Source organism: Vulpes lagopus, chromosome 5, assembly GCF_018345385.1.
Source record: "Vulpes lagopus strain Blue_001 chromosome 5, ASM1834538v1, whole genome shotgun sequence".
NCBI lineage: Eukaryota > Metazoa > Chordata > Mammalia > Carnivora > Canidae > Vulpes > Vulpes lagopus.
Window position 1 is genome coordinate 132,702,012 of NC_054828.1, and position 22,720 is coordinate 132,724,731.

The 22,720-nt window shown below is 53.4% G+C and overlaps 1 protein-coding gene across 1 annotated transcript in view; it reads left to right on the plus strand.

Annotated features, from left to right (window-relative positions):
• MYT1L (myelin transcription factor 1 like) overlaps window positions 1-22,720 on the plus strand; it is a 405,580-nt gene that overhangs the window by 214,776 nt on the left and 168,084 nt on the right. The window contains 1 exon segment of the mRNA XM_041754071.1: window positions 5,735-5,878. The gene's annotated coding sequence lies outside the window, so the exon portion shown is untranslated.

A 22,720-nucleotide genomic window follows, 5' to 3' on the forward strand; every position in this document is an offset into this window, starting at 1 on the left:
CACCATAGACTGGGTTGAAATGAGGAACGGGTCTGTGTCCCTGAGGACGGGAAGCCATGGGCCCCAGCAGGAGCCCGGCCTGGGCGCTGCGCCCACCCCTGCGCCCGCCACGGCCCGCGAGCCCGCCCTCAGCTTTCCTCATCCACCGTCGCAGTATCTGCTCCTCCAGAACCCGGGCCGGGGCTCAGCTCACACCCTGAGCTCCGTGCGCATCGAGAGAAACTCCCAATCGCAGATGGACCACAGCCTCCAAAACTCTCTGGAAGATTCTTTCTGCATAATTCACCCCCTTTCCAGTGAGAGTCATGAGCTTCTTAATCTTCACCTAAAGAACAGTATTACATTCTGGGCACCTCGGCTTTCTGCTTTTCCTTTTCTTTCTTTTTCTTTTGCTATAGTGATTCTGAAGGGTTAGGAGCCTAAGAAGAAAGAAGATTAAGAATTCTGAGAAAGAGACTTTCTTCTTCTTCTTCTTCTTTTTTTTTTTTTTTTTGCATATTTTTTATTGGAGATCAATTTGCCAACATCTAGTACAACCCCCAGTGCTTATCCCGTCAAGTGCCCCCCTCAGTGCCCATCACCCAGTCACCCCCGCCCTCCTCCCCTTCCACCACCCCTAGTTCATTTCCCAGAGTTAGGAGTCTTCATGTTCTGTTTCCCTTTCTGATATTTTCACTCATTTTCTCTCCTTTCCCTTTATTCCCTTTCACTATTTTTTATATTCCCCAAATGAATGAGACCATATAATGTTTGTCCTTCTCTGATTGACTTACTGCACTCAGCATCATACCCTCCAGGTCCCTCCACATTGAAGCACATGGTGGGTATTTGTCGTCTCTAATGGCTGAGGAATATTCCATGTACACACAGACCACAGCTTCTCGATCCATCATCTTTCGATGGACACCGAGGCTCCTCCCACAGTTTGGCTATTATGGACATTGCTGCTGTGAACATCGGGGTACAGGTGTCCCGGCGCTTTACTGCATCTGTTGGAGAGGATGTGGAGAAAGGGGAGCCCCCCTGCACTGCTGGTGGGAATGTGAACTGGTGCAGCCACTCTGGAAAACTGTGTGGAGGTTCCTCAAAGAGTTAAAAATTGATCCGCCCTATGACCCAGCGATTGCACTGCTGGAGATTCACCCCAAAGATACAGAAACAGGCTTTCCAGGAGAAGTGCCATGAGCCCGGGAAGCGCCTGGATGAGCAGCAGAGCAGGTTTCTCTCTGGCGTGGGGCATCCCCCAGCAGGACCCAAGTGCCTCCAGCACTGAGCAGAGAGCAGGTGGCTCCAGAAGGCTCCACCCATTACACTACCTGGGAAGGAAGGCCGTTCGGGGTGACACGTGGTGGGTGCCCGTGACACACATCTTCTTTGCTGCAGGGGACGTGATGCGGGTGCACTTATGAAATGTCCAGTGGGAGTGTCAAAACAATTACCCAAAAGGCCATTTTGTCCCCCTCGGTCCCGGTGCGCCCTGGGAAGCCAGGGTTCTGCACGTGGAGCTTCCGACCTGCTGAGCTGGGAAGCCCTTGCGTCTGAGCAGCGGGGCCTCCAGAGCTTGGGACCGGCTCCCCACTTCCATCTCCCGCCTCCGAGGCACAGCCGGGGGGCCCACTGGAACCTTGTGTGGGTTTGTAATTCATGGTTCAGTTAGAGGCCAGAATTCCTATAGCTCTGTTACTTCTCTACGAATTAGTGCGTCCTCCTCTTCATCTTTGGTCACATCGACATTACAGGAACCCTGGAGAGCCACTTCCTGCAGGAAACAAACTCGGGTTTTGTCAACCATGTGCCTCAAATGGTCTCTGAGGTCATTGAAACAGCAGAACGACACCTGAGCTGTCTTCTCCCCAGGAGCTTGTGAACATCCCATGATGATGATGTGCTTGAGGGCGTCTTGCAGAGAATAAATGTGATATTATTGACTATTCTTCCTAGTGATAGAAAAAGAACGAAGATGATTTTTACCTAGTTTTCATCTGTATTTTAAGCTCATTCTGCGTATGTTTGTGGGCCAGGCACATTCTAGACTTCCGAGATCCAGCACTAAGTTGGATAGCGAGGAGTCCGCCCTGTGGAGCGTCGTTTTGTAGAGGAAGAAGGCAGACAATAAATGTGTGAATAAATGAATGTATGATCCATTAAGGGGAACTGATTGATTGGACTTCATCAACATTGACGCTTTTGCTGTACGACGTAGCCTGTCAGGACGCTGAAGTGACAAGCAGCAGGTTGGGGGCAGCATTTGAAAGCCTGTATTCAACAGAGAACTTGTATCTAAAATGTTCAATGATCTCCCAAAATTCAACATTAAGAAACCCAGTTAGAAAGTGGATGAAAGACATGGACGGACAGGACCCAGAAGACACGCAGACAGCGAATACGCCTGCGAGAGGACCATCAGCGTTGGGAGGCGTCAGGGAAATGCAGGCGGCGGCCACAGCCGTCAGGATGGCTGGACGAGGACACAGCGACAGTGGCAGAGCTGCTGAGGAGGCAGGGAGGCCGGGCCTTGCACCGCCAGCGCGGGAACGTAGGTGTGGAGCCGACGCAGAAAACATGTGGGCAGATTCTTTAAAAAATAAAACTAAACGTGCCCCTACTGAGGGACCCGACGATACCCTGGGGCACCCACCCCGGGAAGTGGGAATCTGTCTCCCCACAAACTCCGTCCACAGGTGTCCCCGCAGTGGGTTCACAGCAGCCCAGGACGGCGCACGGCCCGGGTCCTTCAGCCGGTGAACAGAGGGACTTGGCCCGTCCTCGCCCTGAGCCCTGTTGATACAGCAACGCCCTGGAGGAGTCTCCAGGGAAGGAGGCTCAGTGAAAAAAAGCCAGTCCCTAAAGGTCAGGGACATTCTGGAGATGACAGGATGACAGGACTGGAGGACCCATGAGTGGTTGCCAGCGGAACTGGGTGTCGTTCTACAGGGCGGCAGGAGGGACCCGAGGGGAGGGAGGTCGGGTCTTGGGCATGGTGGTGGGTATGTGCATGCACACGGGGACGGGGTCACAGGGGACGGACCCCATGCACGCACACAGGGATAGGGTCACAGGGGATGGACCATGTGCACACACATGGGGAGAGGGGCCCAAGGGACGGACCACGTGCATGCACACGGAGATGGGGTCACAGGGAACAGACCACGTGCACGCATGCAGGGACAGGGTCACGGAGGATGGACCATGTGCATGCACACGGGGACAGGGTCACGGGGGACGGACCCTGTGCACACACACGGATACAGGATCATGGGGAATGGACCACGTACACGCACACAGGGATGGGGTCACGGGGGACAGATCCCATGCACGCACACTGGTGAGCACAGGCACACCTGGGCCATCGGGCCAAGGTCTGCGGGATGATCCAGCCTCATTGTGGTGCTTGGGGTCCAATCCACGTGTTACAGTTCTGCAGGGTCCCGTCATTGGAGAGTGTGGGTTCCAGGTGGGGGGATCTGCACTTGTCTCAAAACTCCTTACAGCAGGACGCCTCAGGAGCCCAAGGGTGGTTCACTGGGTTAAGTGTCCGCCTTCGTCTCAGGTCATGATCTCAGGGTCCTGGGACTGAGCCCCACGTTGGCTCCCTCCCTGGTCAGCTCAGCGGGGAGTCTGCTTCTCCCTCTGCCCCTCTCCCACTCATTCTCTCCCTTTCTCTCAAATGAATAAACAAAATCTTAAAAAAAAAACACTTTAAAACAAATAAAAACATACAATGACATCACATCATGACAGATGGCATCCAGCAAAGCCCATAGGTTCCCCCGTGAGTGACAGTGGGTGGGGAATCGCCGGGAAAGCTCTGGGTGAGGGCGGAGTGGGGCCGAGGGTCTGGAGGCCCACCTGGCCTGTGCCGCTTGGGTTTTGCAGCTCAGCTCCCTGCTAAACGCTGCACTCACGAGCTCATCCTGGGAATCCCATTATCAATTATCACAGGCAGCATATGTGACAGAAAACTGTGAGCAGCAGGAACCCTTGTGCATAATCCTCCCTCCTGCCCCTGCATAATTGGGAAAAGGTGACGCCCTCTGAGATCACGTCCCTAAGGGAAGCCACTCGGGATCGTGCTGGGAGTTCTCACGTAGTGAGAGGTCTGTAGTTCAAAGAAGAGGCATCTCAGCTCGCTCCGTTCTATCTTTTAAATTATCTTTTTGAGAAGGAATTTCTGTTTTCCGTACCAGTTGCCGTAAATCAGAACATTTATATTCGCTTCGTGAGAAGCTTCAAACACCCTTCAAGGGCGTCTCAACGATAATCCGTTCGCCGGCGACTTTTCGGCCCACACCTCGTAAGGACTCAGCTGAAAACACCGACAGCCGGGGCCTCCCCCTCTTCGGAGCGGGGCGGGGGTCTGGCGCTGTGTGGCCCGTGGCCCGTGAGCCCAGGGGACCGGGACAGGCGCCGGCCGCCCCCTCCAGCGGGCTGGGGGACGGATGGTGACACCTGCAGGAAGCCTCCGAGGAAGGCTGCGGCCGGCTGGGTGGAGGTGTGAGAAGCCACAGGATTCCCGGTCGTGTCCCTGGAGAGGACAGCGTGTGCCAAAAGAAACCCCTTCCTTTGGTCCCCATGGCTCTATTTGTAGATGCCGCTCACTTTGAGGGAAACCTATTCTTTTTCCCAACCATTTTCGGATGGACGCGCTGTCAGACTTCCGTAGCCCGGACGCTCTCCAGGGCCCTCCCCCCGTGACCGGCCGTGAACCCGAGGGCTCCCCAAATAATGGGAGAACAGGAGATGCTTAGGGTGATACAGGCTTTATTCTGGGATTCCCCAGAAGAGTAGGACATTGTGTGTAAATTACTTTAACGTAATATTTTATGAAGATGCGATTTTTTTAACAAGGTGCTGGCCTCGGATGGAGTGACTTTGATCGTCCTATCATATCCACGCGTTTGCAACCACCTAATTGTTTTGCTTTACGTCGGTTCATTTATGAGATGTATTTAAATTTATGTATTTGACTTTCTGCATTTGGTGAGAAAAAAACATGCATTTTCGTAAAACCACCGTGCCGAGTACCATCCAACCCATTCTTAGCCAACTTAGTAAGCAGCATCCCAGAGCGTATTCCGAGTGACTATAAATCCCGACCATAGAAGATTAGGCATAAAGTCCGTTATGGACAGTATATTTGGGTGTAGCTGTATAGATACAGCAAATACAAAATGTAAATTATTACTTTAGATTGTATTTTATTTTTTAGTTCGCAACTAACATGCTCTTGTGAGATCTTTGACGTTGGAAGGACGGCAGCCCATGTGTGCCGTCGGGGGAGGGCAAACATAAGGGCGCGGGTGGCACCTGGGGTGACCTGAGCTGTGCACCCGTGTGGACACAGCACCCGTGCTTCAGTAATCAGCCCCCGCAGCGTCCACGCTGCCCCCGTACTTTTTAGACACAATCACAAAACAGCTCTCACGCTTAATTCTGTAAGAATTTGTTTACGGTTTTGTGTCATTTTCACATCAGAGAGTATGATTTGGTTTCTAAGGGACTTCTCTGTGATGAGTCATTTATCGAGAACTCACCGCTGGTGACCGCGAAGGGTCACGTCCTCCGTCCCCGCCCGCGGCCTGTCCTGCGTCCACACGCTTGGCCCAGCCGCTGTCACCCCGGCCGCGTGTGCCTCGCAAGCCAGCAAACCTCCCCGATAACTACATCCCTCGCGTAGAACTTTCCTTCATTTTGTGTGTCAACCTCATTTCTCTGCCTTTTTATTCTCCCCTAGACTTGACGACATCTGGAAGGGGGGAAAAATGTAGTTATCGAACCCAATCAACTGTTTGTGTCTCTGAAATTATCAACAACATCCAGTCGAGGAAGGTTCTGGTCGGTCCCACAGACGTATGGCTGTCCAAGGAGCCACCTAAAGGTACGATTCTCTGCCATACTTTTGGCTTTACAAGCTGACAAATGTTTTATGTATCCGCTTTGGAAAAGCATAAAGATAGGCCTGTAAATACAGGTTTTTTTAAAAAATGTTCTTTAATTTTAATAAACAAGCTCAATATAAAGTCAGAATGTATAGTCTATTGCTAAAGATAGACTCAAATACTCTTCTGTTATTCAACTGCATCATCCCCAGAATAATTTCATAGCCACACTAATAGGTCTGTTCACCCTTTGGCAGTTCTACAGAAACTCCTTGGTGTGAAGCTCTTTAAAATCCGATCCGTATTTCCACTATTAGTTCTGTTTGGGGACATTTTATCTTTAAGTAAATTAAGCGGGTCCTTAATTAGGGCCTGGCCTGCATAGCCCACGGCCTTTACAGGTTGCTGTCAATCCCCGTGATTAACCCTCTCTCGGCGCCGCTGTGGACCTTGAGAGCCACGCTCCCTGCAAAACTTTAGGCGATGGCTAAGCTTCCTTTTTAAGAGATGTTTTAAATTGTGGAAAAATACAAACCACATAAAAGTCACCAACTCATCCATTTTTAAGTATACGGTTCAGTGGCATTGACTACATCTACACCGCTGCGCAGACGTCAGCGCACACGTTTCCAGGACACTCACATCCCCGGACTGGAGCTCTGTGTCCGTGGAGCACCCCCCCCACCCGCCCACCCCGGCCGCCACCCCTGGCACCCACCAGCCACTTCATGTCTCTGAATCTGATGATTGCAGGCAATGACTTCGTGCAAGTGCAACTGTGCAGGATGTGCCTTCTGTGTCTGGCGTCTTCCACAGGGCACGTGTGGTGGAAGGTCCTCAAGGCCCATCCATGTGGCAGCAGGTGTCAGAACCTTCTTCTTTTTTAGGGCTTCATATTGAGGACTCCTAGTTCTCCACGTCCTCACCAACTCCTGTTGTTTTCCGTTTTCTGAGTTTTTGGTTTCTTTAATAGTTGACATCCCGATGGATGTGAACTGGTACCTCCTTGTGGTTTCCATTTGCATTTCCCTGGTGATGAGAGATGCTGAGCACCTTTTCCTGTGCTCAGTGGCCATTCGAATGTCCCTCTGCCACCTGTGCTCCTGTGTCATTTCTAAGAAATCAGCACAGAATGCAATGTCATAAGGGTTCTTCTCTCTATGTTCTCCTAAGGATCTTGTGGTTTCAGCTCTTCTGTTTAGGCCTGTGTTCCATTTTGAGTTCATTTTTGCATGTGCTGTAGGTGAAAGGTCCAACCTCACTCTCTTGCATGTGGACAGCCAGTTGTCCCCGCACCACTTGTTGAAAAGACCGTCCTCTCCCCCATCGAGTGGTCTTGGCTCCCTTGTCAACTCATCTGGCCGTGTACAGGCCGTGTACAGCTTAATTTCTAAGCTCTCTATTCTATTCTATTTCTACGTGTCTGTCTTTTTGCCAGCATCTGACTTGGTTACATAGTTCTGTATTAAGTTTTAAAATCAAAAAGTACTTGGATTTGTTCCTTTTCAAGATTGTTTGGTTGGATTTGTTCCTTTTCAAGATTGTTTGGTTGTTTGGGAGTCCCTTGAGATTCCATGTGAGTTTTAGGATGGATCCGGCTATTTCTGCAAAAAAAAAAAATTAAAATTAAAAAATTAAAAAAGAAAAACTACATTGGGATTTTGATAGGGATTGAACTGAATCTGTAGATCACATGGCTAAGTTTCTTAATCAGACGGAAATAGGGGTTTTCATACTTTATAGTAATGAATTTCCATAGCCCATTTAGGCTGGTTCCATTGCCTTAAATTATTTTTTTCCCAGTTTGAAAAACAACTCAGATTGTATTATTAGGTTTTTTTGGAGGCTGGTCAGGTGAACAGTGAGCAATCATATAAGAATGTTGAGTACAAAGTTTTCTAAAATTTTCACTGAGGATGAAGATAGAGTTCTGTTTAATTTATTAAGACACAGCGTGGTGAAGGCTTTTGTTCTTTAGCAGTTATTTCGTAGTAGAAAGCCACCAATGGCATGGAATGTTCCACATAGTCTGACCCCGAAGGTAAGCTTGTATGGCATCCAGGAGTTCTTTGTTCATAATGAGACCATAAAAGACACAGAAACAGATACTGTGTGGCATCATCTGAGACCAGAGGCAATATTAATGATGGGAGAGGCGCTGTATGAATTGGTGTCATTCTCACCCCTTATGTCAATTTTGATAAAATGACACCTATGAAGGATTGAGCCCCAGCTGAGCACCAGCACTGGGCAAGTCCTGAATTCCTCCCAAACCCCACAGGTCTAAGAGATTATTTTTCCCCTTTTAAAGGCCAGTAAGGGGAAGATTAGAAACTGTAGGTGACCATCCTTGGGTGGCATGAGTAAGTGGCCAAGACCGTACCTGGCCTACAAGAGAATTTTGGTAAGAAATCCAGATTTAGCATGAATTACTAATTCCAAGTAGCCTTGCACTTCAGTGTTTAATCCAAGCCTGTTTCCAAGCTGGATGAAAATATTGAGACATTAGCATTACAATAGGATATGACAAAAAAATTACTCAAAGTCTCCTTTCCTGTCACAGGGACCAAGGAACTCATGTGTGTTCGTCAGTTTTTTCATCCGTTGCCTGTTTGTCACACTGTTGAATGCTCTCTTGGTGCCAGAATTGCCGCAGTCTCTGGAGGTATAAAAATGAATGGGACACAGTCATTGTCCTCCCAGAGTTCAGAAATCGAACAAACGTAAGGCGCGGTAAGGTCAGTGAGAGCAGCCCGCACGGTCCTCCCTCAGAACCAAACGTGTGCCTTGTTTCCTTCTCTGCTCCAGAGCCGAGCGCACACCCCGGCCCCACGAGGCACTGGGTCCCTTCCCATAGAGTCCACAGTGGTCTGGGTGAGATGATTTAGGAGGCGCAGAAGAGATGTGAACTCTGACGCAAGACGCCAAGGATGTCTGTGTAGAGGAGGTGACCCCGGGCCTGGGTCTTCAAAGTTAAGTTCAACAAATGGATAAATATAGAGAGGCTTTACTATGTAGGGGAAAATACGAAACTCAGAGCTGGACCCAAGGCACAGATGTGGATACTTGGCATGTACAGCAACACAATAGGATGAAGGGCTTCGCTCCTGCTGACTTGGGCTTGGGGTTCATGGAATGAGTCTGCCTGCTGTGTGATATCTGGGGTCCACGGGAGAGAGAATGTTTCCCCTTCAGATGAAGGGTGTAGAGTGGCCCACCCTAAGGATTTGTCTCCCTGCCTTCAACCCTAGAGATTGGTCACTGCTGTCTCTCACCTGTCCACCTCTCTCCCAACCTCCAGCACCTAACATTACCATATTCAACTGTCCTGATTCTAGTTGAGCTGCTGCTGTGCAGCTGTTCGAACGGTAGATTCTCAGGATTGTTCATTCGTTGATGCTACTCATTAGATTACAAGTCAAATTGGGAAACATTCAGGTGGAAGGGCCCTGGTCCCGACCACCCTTGCTACGCAGAGACTCTTCTCCCTCCCTTGTGATTCCACCACTGTCCTCCATGCACCATATTTCCCATCCAGGCAGCTAGTTTCCTTTCGCATCCCCAGTGAAAGAAGGACTTCGGGGCTTGCTCTTATGGGAAAAATAAAAGTGCCATAGAACAAGATTTAGATTTAGGGCAATTTTTTTGTCCTAGTGTGTCCCAATTAGCCACTGTGATTGCTGAGCCATGAACACCTGTGGCGTCTCTGCAGCTGGCGCTCTAGGAAATCCAATTTCCTCTGAACTAGAGCCCAAAGAGAAAATCACACTCTGCATCCAATTTCCATGCTAAAGACTTTACTTAAAATAAAATCAATATCTGTTTCCCAAAAAATGTCGTGAATTGTGTTCTGAATGGCGACTATTTTAAAGAAAAGCGTATTGTGCGTCCAGGAGGAGGAATCTGCTGAAATAGTTCAAACTTTATAAATCTGTGTTCTTTGACCCATTGAAATGAATTTCTTTAGGACAATTGACAAATACCAGTAGGTTTCATCCTACCACCGCCAATAACCGTTTGTATGCCTTGGGGTAAATCACATCAAATTGTGATTCTTTTTTCTGTAGACTAAGGGTAAAGGGTTAAATCAAATAGACTAAGGGTTTACAGGAAAGCGTGTGAACGGCCCACGGTGACGATGGTGGCTGAATATTCACCAAGTATCCCCTCAACATCGCCCTCGTCCTCAGGACAGCCTGGGAGGTTGTTGTCATTCTTTTCTATCAATTAGAAGAAACTGATGTGCAGGGGGTTAACCAGCCTGGTGCAGTCAGTGAGTGACACAGACGGGATTCACCCTGGGGAGGTATTTTCGCTTTCCCAGCCAGCCTTCTTTCCTGGGTCCTGGGAACTGCCTCCGTCCTGTCCCCAAGCCTAGGCAGATACTACAGGTTTCCATCCTTGTGTCTATTCCACATGTGGTTGCAAAACATCATCTGCGCGCAAACGCAACGCACCGTGTGCACATCCGCGCTCGCTCGCCAGGGATCTGCGGAACTGCTGGGCTGCCCCTCAATCTCCCTGTTTTGCCTCCCGGCACGACATTGTTCATATAACTCACAATTCACCACCGTCTGACACGCTTCCCCAGAAAACCACCACAAAATCTGAGTCGTGCTTCGTCAGGATCATCTCTAACTCCTGACATATGCCTTCTGGTTGTTTTCCTAGCGATCCGTTCATCTTGCTTAGATAATTCTCGCGACTCCTGTTACCCTCCGTTTTAATAATATTTGTTACATGTGAGGTCATGAAATCTCCTGGAGGGTGAAAAAAATACATGAAGGTGCTTGAGCTTTGATTTTTCTGGAATTTAGGTTAGAAAACAGTAGGAATTTGCATTTCTCGTGGCTTGTATCAAGGTCATGGACCGCCGCTCTCTTGGAAAGTAGGATGCAAACTGCTAATGCCTGCTCCCCTGCCCCGCAGCGCGACAGAAACCGCAAATCATGAAGTTTCTTTCTTCCCAACAGAGAACAATCACCTGCAGCCAGTGGGCGTTTTGATTGAAGGGAAGTTGGGAAGTAGGCAAGGTCACGCGGGACCGTAGATCACGGAGGGGACTCTGGTCGCGGGGCGGCCGTGGATCACAGAGGCCTCCGAAGGCCCAGGTCCCCCCGCGGAGACCGCCAGTCGCCAGGCCGGAGCTTCTCTGCGCTGGAGGGCCCGGCGCCCTGAGGGGAGGTCGAGGTGTGTGCCGCCCTCCGTGTGGACACGGTCCTCACCCGTCGTGTATGATGAGCCCAGGAGGCACCAACGAGGCCTTCATGCCCCTCAGGCCTTGGGGAGACTTGGTTTTCCCACATGAGAGCTTCAGAGTTTGAAGCTTTTTATCCCAGGGGTTGATGGGGAGGCTTTCACCCCCAGGGATGCCAGGAGGGCACAGCGTTCCCATCAGGGGACCCTCAGGGTGCTGCACTGGGTCCTGACCTCGCGAAACGGTCGAATGAGTTTGGGGGAACGATAGCGCGGTGCTCTAGCATCGTCCCTGCGCTCACTAGTACCATCTGTTCTGAACATCAGACTCGGTACACAAGTTTCTAAAAAAAAAAAAAAATCCCCAAAAAGCAGAAACACCGATGGGGCAGGTGCTGTGTGTGTGGGACTTGGCTTTGCACGTGGCTTGTGCCCTACGGGAGCTTGCGGTCGGGGCTTCGACACGCTCCACGGTGTACACGAGAGAACCACAGTGCTTGGCGGGGACCTTTGCACATCCCTGTGGAGACTAAAACTATAATTACCCCCCAAAACCCGGCGTCTGGTCCACAATGTGTGTCCTGGAGCCTTGGTGGGAGATTTCGTGGTGCTGGTTTAAGTTTAATACCAGCTTTGTTTACTAATTTTTATATCTCTTCCTTAACGATACTTTATGTCCTTTCCTCGGTCGTAATCTTTGTTTGACAAAACCGTTGTGCGCCCTTATTTATAAAGATCTTAACGTTAGTGTGTTTGGAGAAGCACATTCTGCTTAAATAACGAGTAACATCTCCCATTTAAGCTTTTCGTAATTAAACCTCTCGCCTGCTAATGTCAATAGTTCCTTCTATGTGTAAGGATTTACAGATTTACAAATTTACGAATTTTTGTCATCACAAAGAAGTGGTGTGTTGAGCTTTTTTTTAAAAAAGATTTTATTTATTTATTCACGCCAGACACCCAGAGAGGGGGGGTGGGGGCAGAGACGCAGGCAGAGGGAGAAGCAGGCTCCCTGCAGGAAGGCCGATGCCGGACTCGATCTCAGGACCCTGGGGTCACGCCCTGGGCTGAAGGCAGATGCTCAACCGCTGAGCCACCCGGGCGTCCCTGGTGTGTTGAGCTTTTAAATTTCCCTCTAGACGATGGAAACTTGTAAGGATTCACTATCCTAATTCTTATACAGCCAACGCCCCAAAGAATGCCAGTACCTAGTGACGTGGAGTCAGCTGCTCAGTCCCAGGGGATTGCCACGTGGCCACGTGCCGTAGGAGGTTCTAGAGTAGCCATCCATCCATAGGAGGGACTTTTTTTTTCCTTTCCTTTTTTTTTTTTCTTCCAAGGCATCTTCATTAGCCTTGTAGACATGTTCTGATTTGACCAGGATAAGAATCACGCCAGCCCTCATCTCCTTGGCAGGTTTCACGAGCAACTTAAATCCAACGTAAAATTCATGGTTGGAAATTAGAAGATATTTGCCGAAGCGTAATGAATGACATATTACAGTCGTGAAAGGGGTGTTGTGCAAATAATATAGAAGTGAAATGAATAAACCTTCCCTCATCAAACGCACTTTTAAAGTATGGAAATATTCGTGCACACATTATGTTAGTGTTGCCTTAATAGACAAAACAAATAAACAGGAAACAACCCATTAGAATACAGCAGAAACAGGTAGACAGTGACTTGACGGCACGTTAGAGTCAACAAAAAAATACTAAGTGACAAAGGGCCACCGATATGGGGAGAGATTCCAGAGGAGACACAAGCGGCTTTCATACTAGACACGATGCTCAGCCTCATTAACGTCATAAATCGACATTAGAGAGAGGTAGGATGTCACGGCACCGCTTCCCTCTCCGCCAGCAGCAGTCGCCCAGGTTGGCAGTGGCGGCTTTGGGGAGCGTGGCTCTCGAGGACTCGGGATACCCCTGTGTCGCTGGAGCTCAGAAGGGAGGTGCCCTTCATACCAGCGACTTGTCTTCCAGGGACTCAGTGCAGGGACAGTCACACGCGTGAGCGGCGTTGCAGTCAGGAAGCTGCGGCAAGTGAGCGTGGCCTCTGCACGGGCCTCCCCGACCCGCTCCCGGACCTGGAAGAGCCCTGTGAGCTCTGCAGGCCTCGGCTCCCCTCTCCGGTGTATGTCAGGATACGTCAGGAACCGGATGTTTGCCTCGGAGGGTCGTAGGGAGGCCTGAATTCATTCAATGGCGTGTGTCACATCGGGAGCATTTTAGGAGAGTTCGATATTTTCATGACGCGCATTGTGGACTTATTTGTAAGAGCAGGATTTTAGGGGCAAGTTAGCTGTGCGTGCTCAGAAGTCTGATAAATTATGCTGTATTTGTGCAAGAAAATAGTATGAATTCATTTTTTTTATTTTTTTATTTTTTTAAAGATTTTATTTATTCATTCATGAAAGACAGAGACAGAGAGGCGGAGACACAGGCAGAGGGAGGAGCAGGGTCCTCACAGGGACCTGGATGCGAAACTCGATCCCAGATCCTGGGATCATGACCTGAGCTAAAGGCGGACGCTGAACCGCTGAGCCACCCAAGCGTCCCAAATTCATGTTTTTAAATGGAGGCGCTTGTAGGAACCTAGACCATTGCAGAGTGCAAACCCAAGCGCGCAGTGCTGCCGCGGGTGTGTTCGCAAGCATGTTTATCCACAGATGCTTGTCAGTGTGTCAGACGCCCGGGGAAGGAGACACCAGGTCCCATGGAGGGAAAGCACTAGCCCCTGTCGGGAGGTCCATGTGGATTCCCCTTTAAGGTCATTTACATTTATGTTCACAAGTGTCCGTGGAGAGACCGCGTGTGACCCACGGCGCCGAACCTGCAGAGGGTCCTGAAGAGAGAGGCCGGACGGCCCCGGGGCCGCACATGCTGCCAGCCCCACAGCAGACAGGGGTGCGGGGGTGGGCACGGAGCGCCGGGTAACATCGTGCCGGATGCAGGGACGGGCTGGGCGCCTGGGAGGAGAAGGCGTCCTGGAGATCCTGACGTTCAGCAAATTTGGGAGTAGTAGAGACGCGCTGTCCGGCAGCCGTCACTGCGGCAAGAGGACCGCTCTTACCTGGAGAAGGGGCCACCTGTGTGACTTCTGACGTGCGCGTCGTGTGACCATAGGAGCAGGGACGGGGAGAGGAGGACAGTGGAACTGATCTATGACACAGACACGTCGTCCTAGGAACAAAGGTGACCGCTAGAGTGGGGTGGGGAGAGGACCGTGCGCGTGGCCTGGGGCCCTGTGCCGTATGGCCAGCAGCTGGGTGGCCGGGAGGAGGCCGGGGTGGGGTTCGACGGCCTTGCCACCGTGCACCTGCCCCCTGCGCTGCCAGGCGGGGACCTCCCCGGCCCCCAAGCCCCCCAAGTCCCCCGAGCCCGCCGCCGGAGCCCTGTTGGCCCAACGCGTCGCTGCCAGGCGGCCTGCCTGCGAGGAGCCTGCCCCGGAATCGGGAACACGTGCACGGTGATGGATGAGGCTAATCTGCCGTCATTTCACGGGAGATTTACGTGCGTAGCTCTCATTAGCGCTGATGGGAGCTGCTGGCATAGATCTCGCGCGCGAAGGTAAGGGGAACGCCCGGGCTTCCCTTACCCTGGGTCGGCTCTCCTGCTCGGCCTCCCCTCCCGCGTGCGGGGCTGGCTCCCGTACCCCGCGGCTGCCGGCGCCCTGGCGCCCCTCATTTACATGGAAATGGCCCGTAAACAGGGCTCTGAACCCACATGTTTAAACACCTCCTACTTGTGCCATCATCTTGCAAGTACAGATACCCAATTAGTGCAGCCGATCCAACAAATCTCCATGTGTCACTTGTACCTGCTGCGAGTGTCATTCTGCTCAGTGATAGCAGGGCTCGCATCCCAAAATAGAGGCGGGGGGCAGAGGGACGGGAACGCCGAGTCCTTTTGTGAGCTGAATCATTTTTAAAGTGACTCCAGATACCGGTGCTTTGGACGCGCTGGCCTGGCTACGACGGCGGGGCTGGGTCGGGGAGGAAGGCGGACTCGGCCGGCCGCCCCGGGGCCCTCCCTCCGCAGGTGCCTCACCTCAAGGCCACGCTCCCGCGGAGAGCTGGAGGCGCCTGGGGAGGACGTCGGGGTCCCGAGCGCGGGCTGCACCCCCCCTTACGTCTGCACACCAGCAGCTCCCAAGCCTGCCCCGCACGTCCTTCGTTACGTATTTCCAGTCGGTGCCCCTCACCCCGTACCAGGCCCAGAGCTCCGGGAGCCCGCGGCGGGTGGTGGGCGGCGGGACAGAGCCCCTCTCACCGTGGCTTTGCCCGTGAAGCGACGTATAGACGGGTTGGCTCGTGTGCATGGGCAGGACGCCGTGACGCGTGAGGAGGACCCGCGTCTGAGCGAGACAGGTGCACGTGTTAGCAGAGAGGCGACCGTGGAACCGTGACGGGAGCAGTGGGACCCAGGGGCCAGCTCCGTTAGCCCAGCTGACAAAGCAAGGAAGGGCAGTCCTTGTTGTTTCTTTAAAGACCCATTTGGTGGAATCCGTTTCTGTTCACCAAAATCCTGAAGGCTGTGTCTTCCTCTGTAATCGGATTCCCCTGTGGCCCAATTCTTACATTCTTTTGAACAAAGACGGTTTTTGAAACTGGTTTTGGTTCCTGTGTGGGTAGTTGGAGAGCTCCGTGTGCCTGCGCCCCTGTGAAGAGGGTGGGCCGCGGGGCCAAGGCCCTGCCCTCGCCTGTCAGGCTCACCTTGCAGGGCGGAGGGACAGGGAGGAGGAGGAGGAGGATGCAGGGGAGTGAGGGACGGGTGCCAGCAGGATGACCCTAGGAGAGAGGGGCCCCCTGACGTCCCACAGGAACCGGGACCGTCCCTCAGTTATCCGGCGACAAGGACAGGGCTGAGGTGTCATCGGAGCTCGGGTGGCATCTTCTAATCATGTCTGTCTTCTTGGTGAAATAGGAAGTGACGTCCTCCCGACCACGAGGAGAGGAGGGACGGGGACGTGGTCGGGGGAAGGGAGGAGGGCCCGCGTCACCAGAGACCCCGGGGGGCGCATCCCCTGTGCCCTTCCAGCCGCTCGCCACTGGGGAGTGCGGAGGGACCCCACCGGGGTTAGGCGCTGCCGGGGCTGGGTTGAAAGGAGAGACGGTCCAGGCCGCCTGTGGAGCAGGGAGGGTGTGCCGGGCGTCCGACCCTCGATGTGTCTCATGGCCCGTGTCCTCGGCGTCCAGGCACAAGGGGAGGCAGGGCTGGGGGTGTGTGGAGGCCACGGGCCTGAGGTCAGTGGAGCGTGTGCCCCCGGCGGGTGTTCAGAAGACAGCGGATGGGAGCCCAGTGACCGGAGGGGGGAGAGGGCCAGGAAAACCCGAGCTGGGGCCAGAGCGGGCGCGGGAGCCCGGGCAGGAGGGGCAGCGGGAGCTGGGCCAGAGGCCGGGCCTGGGGGACCCGGGACGTGGTGCAGAAGTCACTGGGGATGGTGCCGACCCGGAGACAGTCCTCGGGGGTACGCAAGGCCCCCGGGCTGCAGGGCCCTGGGGAGTCCCTGTCCTGGATGAGCTGAGACCCACGGCTATAGGGCCTGGGGGAGATGCAGGGGGCACAGAGCAGGAGCACCGAGGTGCAGCACCCGAGGAACCTGTTGCCGCAGACGGGCGCTGGGCAGGACACCTGCAAGGAACACCCTGCGACAGCCGCTGGCCCGCTGCCAGGAATGGTGTCCGAAGGGGAGTAAGACGTGGGGCAGGACGGGGACAGGGCGGGCGGGCGGCGACCCCAGAGCCAGGCTCCTCGGGCACAGACGCTCCGGGGAGGCTCGTGTCGGGATCCAGGCCGAGCCGCATGCAGCCCGCAGACCCTGCTCCTCTGCGGGGGTGACGACGCACAAGACAACCACAGGCGGTTTCGCGGACCCCACTGCCACGTAGCCCTGACCGTGCACGATCCATCAGAGCAGCGTTCCCGAGACATTGCTTGGGTGGCCGTCACCGGCACCGCACGGGGTGGGTTATGCCGACCGGCCCTGAAGGGCACCGACGTGGCGGGTGGCGTCATGAGCAGGAAGACAGAGTCTGACGTGAGGCTGACGTCATGGGAGGTGCCTGGGGACAGACAGGAGCCCGCGAAGCCGCCCAAGACGTGCTTCCTTCAGAGCATGTGGCTGTGTTCATGGAGCCATCGCAGCAGATGCCAGAATGTTCCAGGGCTGAGGTCCCGCAGGCGAGGACCAGAAACAGGTTGTCGGCGGGACCTGCTGCAGGTGACTCAGGAAAAATGGTCTGAGCTGCCTGGTGCAGGCCCCAGGAGCCCTGGCCTTCCCCTGGGGAGGACCCGAGGGGATGACAGCGGGGCCCCGGCCTGCAGGCTCCTGCCCCGCACCACGCGGGCACCATGTCAGGTCTGGGCACCAAAATATTTGGTAAAAGGCCACGAGTTTCTGTGAAACGGAGTAGCTGTAGCTCGATCCGGTTCGCCGTGAACTCCAGGAGCCCAGACCCGTCCTGCGGCGGCTCCGGCCCGGCCTCTCGGCCCCCACCCAGGGGCGTCGCTCCCAGCGGGACGTGGGGCGCTCCGGGCCGGCACCCGCTCCCATTCCTGGCAAATTCATGCCACATAACTTGCCTTAACTCCTAGCTTTCTTCAAAGCTTCCATTTAATTAAAAAGACCAGCAACACACGTATTCACGCAAGAGCCATATATTTTTACGTTCACCTACGGTGTGAAATCTTTACGGCGTAAGACCTCAGGTGGTTTGCGTTTTCAGACACTCCTATTCTGACGAGCAAACGTGTCTTTCCAGAGAAGGCGGGCGATCAGGACCGTGTTCTTCATCATGACCGAGTCCCTTCCTCCTGTGGTCTCCTTCCACTGTCCCTGTTTTCCCCGCTCCAAAAGCCTTGGCCGTGCGCTCAGCATCAGTGATGTCCCCGATGCCGCAGAAATCAGCCCGTCACTGAGAGCTTTTTGACCCAAAATTGATAAAATTAAGGCGAGAGAAGCGATAGCCATGCCTCAGAGGAAACGCTTTTACTTCACAGCCACAAATACCTGCCCCCCAATAACCAGTCCCCCCAAAGGATTCACTCATTAGGGACTGACAGAAAATAAAATAGTATCGGTATTTCCCCCAAATAAGCATCACACCTCTTCTAATTCTCCCTGAAAAGAGGCCAAGGGACTCTGCAAGAACGTGTGTCAAGCCCCTTCCAGAACCTGAAAATGTAAATAACAAGTTCACTTTTAATTAATTCTCCTGCCTGCCTGCACACAGCTTCGCGTCATAAACGCACAGCCCAGCTCTGGGGCAGAGGGACACCCAGCGTCCAGCGGAAGCCAGCGCCTGCCCGGGGCACGCGGACCCAAGGCAGGGTGGGCTGCACACGGGACCGCAGAGCTGAGGAGGCCTCCGACGGGCTTCACCTCTGCCCTTCCTCCGTCCAGCCCTCCCACCCCACAGTCCAGCGAGCATTTGTCCCTGAGGACGTGCTGGGTGGACGAGCTGCTCCGCAAGGATCCAGAGCACGGTGTTTAGGGGTCGGTAGTTAGCCGCTGCGGGGATCCCGGTCCCTGAACAGACAGGGCAGCGCAGCCGATGAAACCCAGGAACCAGGATAAAGGAAGTGGGACAGAAGTAGTAACACCACCACGTGTCGCTAGTGTCATCCGTGCACACCACAGGCCGCTCCTCCACGCAGAGGGGCTGCACAAACTCGTCCGCGGCTTTGTTCCTCTGTCTCTGTCCCTCACACATGCACACCTTGGTCTGTTCTCTCTGTCGCCCTCCTGCCTGCTTCCCAGCCCTGTGTCCTCACCGCGCCTCTCTCGTCAGCACCAGACCTAATAATGGTGGCCCTGGCGAGTGCTTCTCAGGCTCCCACCGACGATCTCCCACCAAGAAAGCTTTCCTGGCCTTTCCTCACATCCTGGGAGACCAGACCATCAATCCATGGAGTGATTTCTAGACGCAGGAAGAGCAAGCAGGTCCCTTGGGCCTGAGGAAGCTGGGCTCCGGGCCCAGATGCATCACATCTCTCATTAGAGCCCATCGGGATCCTGCCCAGCGGTCCCCGTCTGTGATGTTTCCATGGGCAGAGCCTCACTGAGGTCCAAAGCCCTATATCTGTTCTTAGCACTGGTCATGCTCTTCCTTAACAACTCACATTCTCCCCCCCTTCGTAAACTCAATCTCAAACCTTCCTTCAGATGGTAAACTCCCCACTTTGTCAGTCAGGGAATGGGGATTCTGATAATTGATGATGCATTTACCGAGAGTTTGTAGGACACCTGAAGGTCATATGCAGGATTATCACCAAGTAGCTGTGATGCTGTTCGGACCGAACGCCACCATACCTGTGCGAGAGAGTCGTGCACCGCGCAGTGCTCCACAACTACCACGTATCAACATCAGGAAAGGTGCACCCAGTGAACTTCCCACATTTGGAAGTCCTTATTGGCGACCTTCTGTGTGCCAGTTGCTGTTCTTGGCACCGGGATGTGAGGAAGAGGAAGGTGTATAATGCAAGGAGCTTGCACATTGCAGTCCAATGTTGGTGGCAGACGACCAACGTCACAGTACTTGTGGCCGTAAAGAAGCACATCTGACACAGATGAGAATGGATCCGGTGAGAGGTAGAAATGGTGACACCTGAGTCTCAGCTCCAAAATGAGGACAGGGGAGCTAAGAGAGGGTAGAGGGGGCGCTAGGGCCAGAGAGGGCACGAGAGTAGCAGCATCCAGGGAGCTGCAATTCAGCAGGCTGGTGTGTCCTGGGAACGAGCCAGCTGGGCCTCACCACCAACCACCCTGCGGGACGTGTCGGGAGCTTGGGTTGTGCTGTGAAGGCTGTGGGAGCCAACTGGAAAACATGGAGGTGGACCAGTAGCACGATCATGCCTATGATTGAGGACCACAGCATGGAAAATTGACCGGAAGGAGATGCGGCTGGTGGCGAGAGCAATGAGGACACATCACAGGGACACAGATAAGTATGGCGCCTGGACAGAAACGGGCGAATGGACAGACACAGAGTCGCGCTGATGACCAGAGGAACCCGAGAAGCAGGCGGGTGATGGAGAGGAAGCAGGAGCCGGGAAGAGTGCCAGGGCCTGGCTGCAGCCTGAGGTTGATGGGGATCCCGTTCAACAGGGCGGGAAGGGTACCGGCCACTCCTGAATGTGGGATCTGTTCTACCAAGGACATGCTGCAAGTTCCTACAGTGCAAGCTTAGGTTTAAAAGGCATCTCGAAACTCTCTGCCCATTGAATTCAGTGGTCAGGGGTGATAGGTCATAAAAAGGGGCTTGCTTCCTAACAAGTGAGTCTTAGTGCAGGCAGCTATAAGGTTTCCCCAAGGGGTGCGAGTGCCGTGAAATCACACCATGCGGTCAGCAAACATGCTCTAGTCACGTCGCCCTGTAACGTTTCGTGTCTGGATGATTACACTAACCCCGGTGCTGAGTTCACTAAGGCATGGCCCTACTCTCAGGACTTTGTGATCTAACAAGGAAGGCAACACAATCACACAAAACAATTGCTATTTGAGGCTGTGTGGACTCAGTGCTGGGGGTAGGAGAGGTACAGAGTGACCTGGGGCCCAACCAATAACTGGTATCACCCGAACCCAGTTATTGCTTATTCCGGGCAAGTGGGCCAGAGCTGTCATGGGAGAAAGAGGTACCCTCGACCTCACAGAGCACCTCTGGCCGCACTCTGCACCAGGTGGTGGAGCACACAGGGCGGGGGCAGAATGTGGCCAGGCAGCCACGGAGCACACGGCTCGGGGATGCTGCCAACAGAAAAATGAACACAGAACACCGGAGCAGGTTGCAATAAGTATGTTGTTCAGGGAGCAAATTGTGGGCTGGGAATGATGCCGATGGCGCGTATATACTCCGTGTAGTAATTTGGAAATCCCTCTCCCAGGATAATGGCAGTTAAGCCAAGGCCTAAGGTGAGGGAGTTGGTGCCAAGAAAACAAAGTGTGGGGAGGGTGTTTCAGGTGGAAGGACTAGCAGAGAGCCTGCAACAGAACTGAGATAGGCTTGCTGCACTGAACCGGGACACCTTTGCTGGAGCTTAGGGGATGCAGGGCAACACGGAACAAAGAGGTGTCAAAAGAAGGGGCCGTGTCATCGGAGAGCCTCGCGATCGTCCCAAGGAGTCTGCCATTCAAGGACAGAGGGAAACCACTGGCAGGTTTCAAACGGGACAGCTCCAGGAACCTATTTACATCCTAAGCTTGGTTCCTAAGCAGAGAGTAGGTTTGACCGTCGGGGGTGACCATAGCGAAGGGGCAGCCAGTGCTGCTCTCGGGAGGGGAGGCATGCAGCTTGGACAGATGGCACTGACGAAGGCTCAACGACTTGAGCCGTGCCCGGGAGAGGGAGCCATGAAGGCCTGCTGACACGGGCCACCCAGGGCCAGGGCATAACCAAGGGTGGCTCCCACGTTTCTGACGTGGGCAGCGCCGTGGACGGGCTCCCCTACCCATGTGAAGAAGACTTTGGGGACGGAGGCTGTGGGTGGAAGTTAACAGAGTGTATCCGAACGTCTGCATTGTGTTGATGCCAGCAATCTCTTCTGAGCTGGTCTCCCTTAGGGCTCATAGGACTTTGGAAACCCCTGTGCGGGAACTTAAGAATCACTTAATCCTTCTGTTGTTGCATTTATAAAATAAGAAGATTTTAATGACTTATCTCCGGTCGCAAAGGTACTTCAGTGAGAGAGCCGAGAGCAGACCCAGACCCCCATCCTGTGCATGTTCACCGCTTAGGTTCTGGAAATGCAAGTGTGTTCATCGCCAGAGCAAACCCCTTCCTTACCACCGCCTTGTGACTAATCTGAAATGCAAATGGGACACCATGTGGTACCACGGCTTCCTCGGGGGAAACTTCTAAAAAGGGAACATCCAGGGCACAAAGTCACACCACCTGGGACTGTTTGATCACCTTCCAACCATTCTGAATGGAGACGAAAAGCAGGGACAGTGAGTCACCCCCTGGGAGGGTCTGTGTAGTGGGTTCCCCCAGCTATGTCTCATCTCTATTAGGGTATAATGACAAACGCAATTCCTTCAGCGGGGTGCAACCCTAGAATTTTTTTTAAATGTGAATCCCTGATGTACTCTTCGATATTGAAACCTGAGGTTCTTTCCCTCTTGATGTCAAAGTGCCTTTGAGGCAGGGCACGGCGCACAGATGGGCGCGGAGCCCTGGAGCCCCGGGCCTGAGGTTGAGCCGCCGCAGAGGGGCCCTTGGAGGGTCCTCCTGCCCCCGCCTCCTCTGGCCGCCGTGCCATGGGACCGCAGGAAGTGCACTTATCTCCAGAGGGCTCAGGTTTTCCTAGCGGTTCTGAAGTGGCTGATTCACCAGGTCCGGTTTGACTCTGGTCTTGAGGGCCTCTCCCAGGCACATTGCTTCCTGACGTTTGCTTGCTGCTCCACTTCGGTATCATAGCGCCTGTGAAGTCATGAGGACATTGGCCCTCACACAAGTCCAAGGTGTCCTAGCGCCCACTCAGGCGACATACTAAGTCTGTAAAGTTTTTGGAAAGATGTACTTGAATTTCTAAAACTAAAGAGTCGTTTTGTTGGAAGTTAGTGGACATGCTGGTTATTAGAGCTGGTGATGAAGGTACCTAACTGAAGCCCCGAAGTCCTACAAGTATTCAATACATATCCAA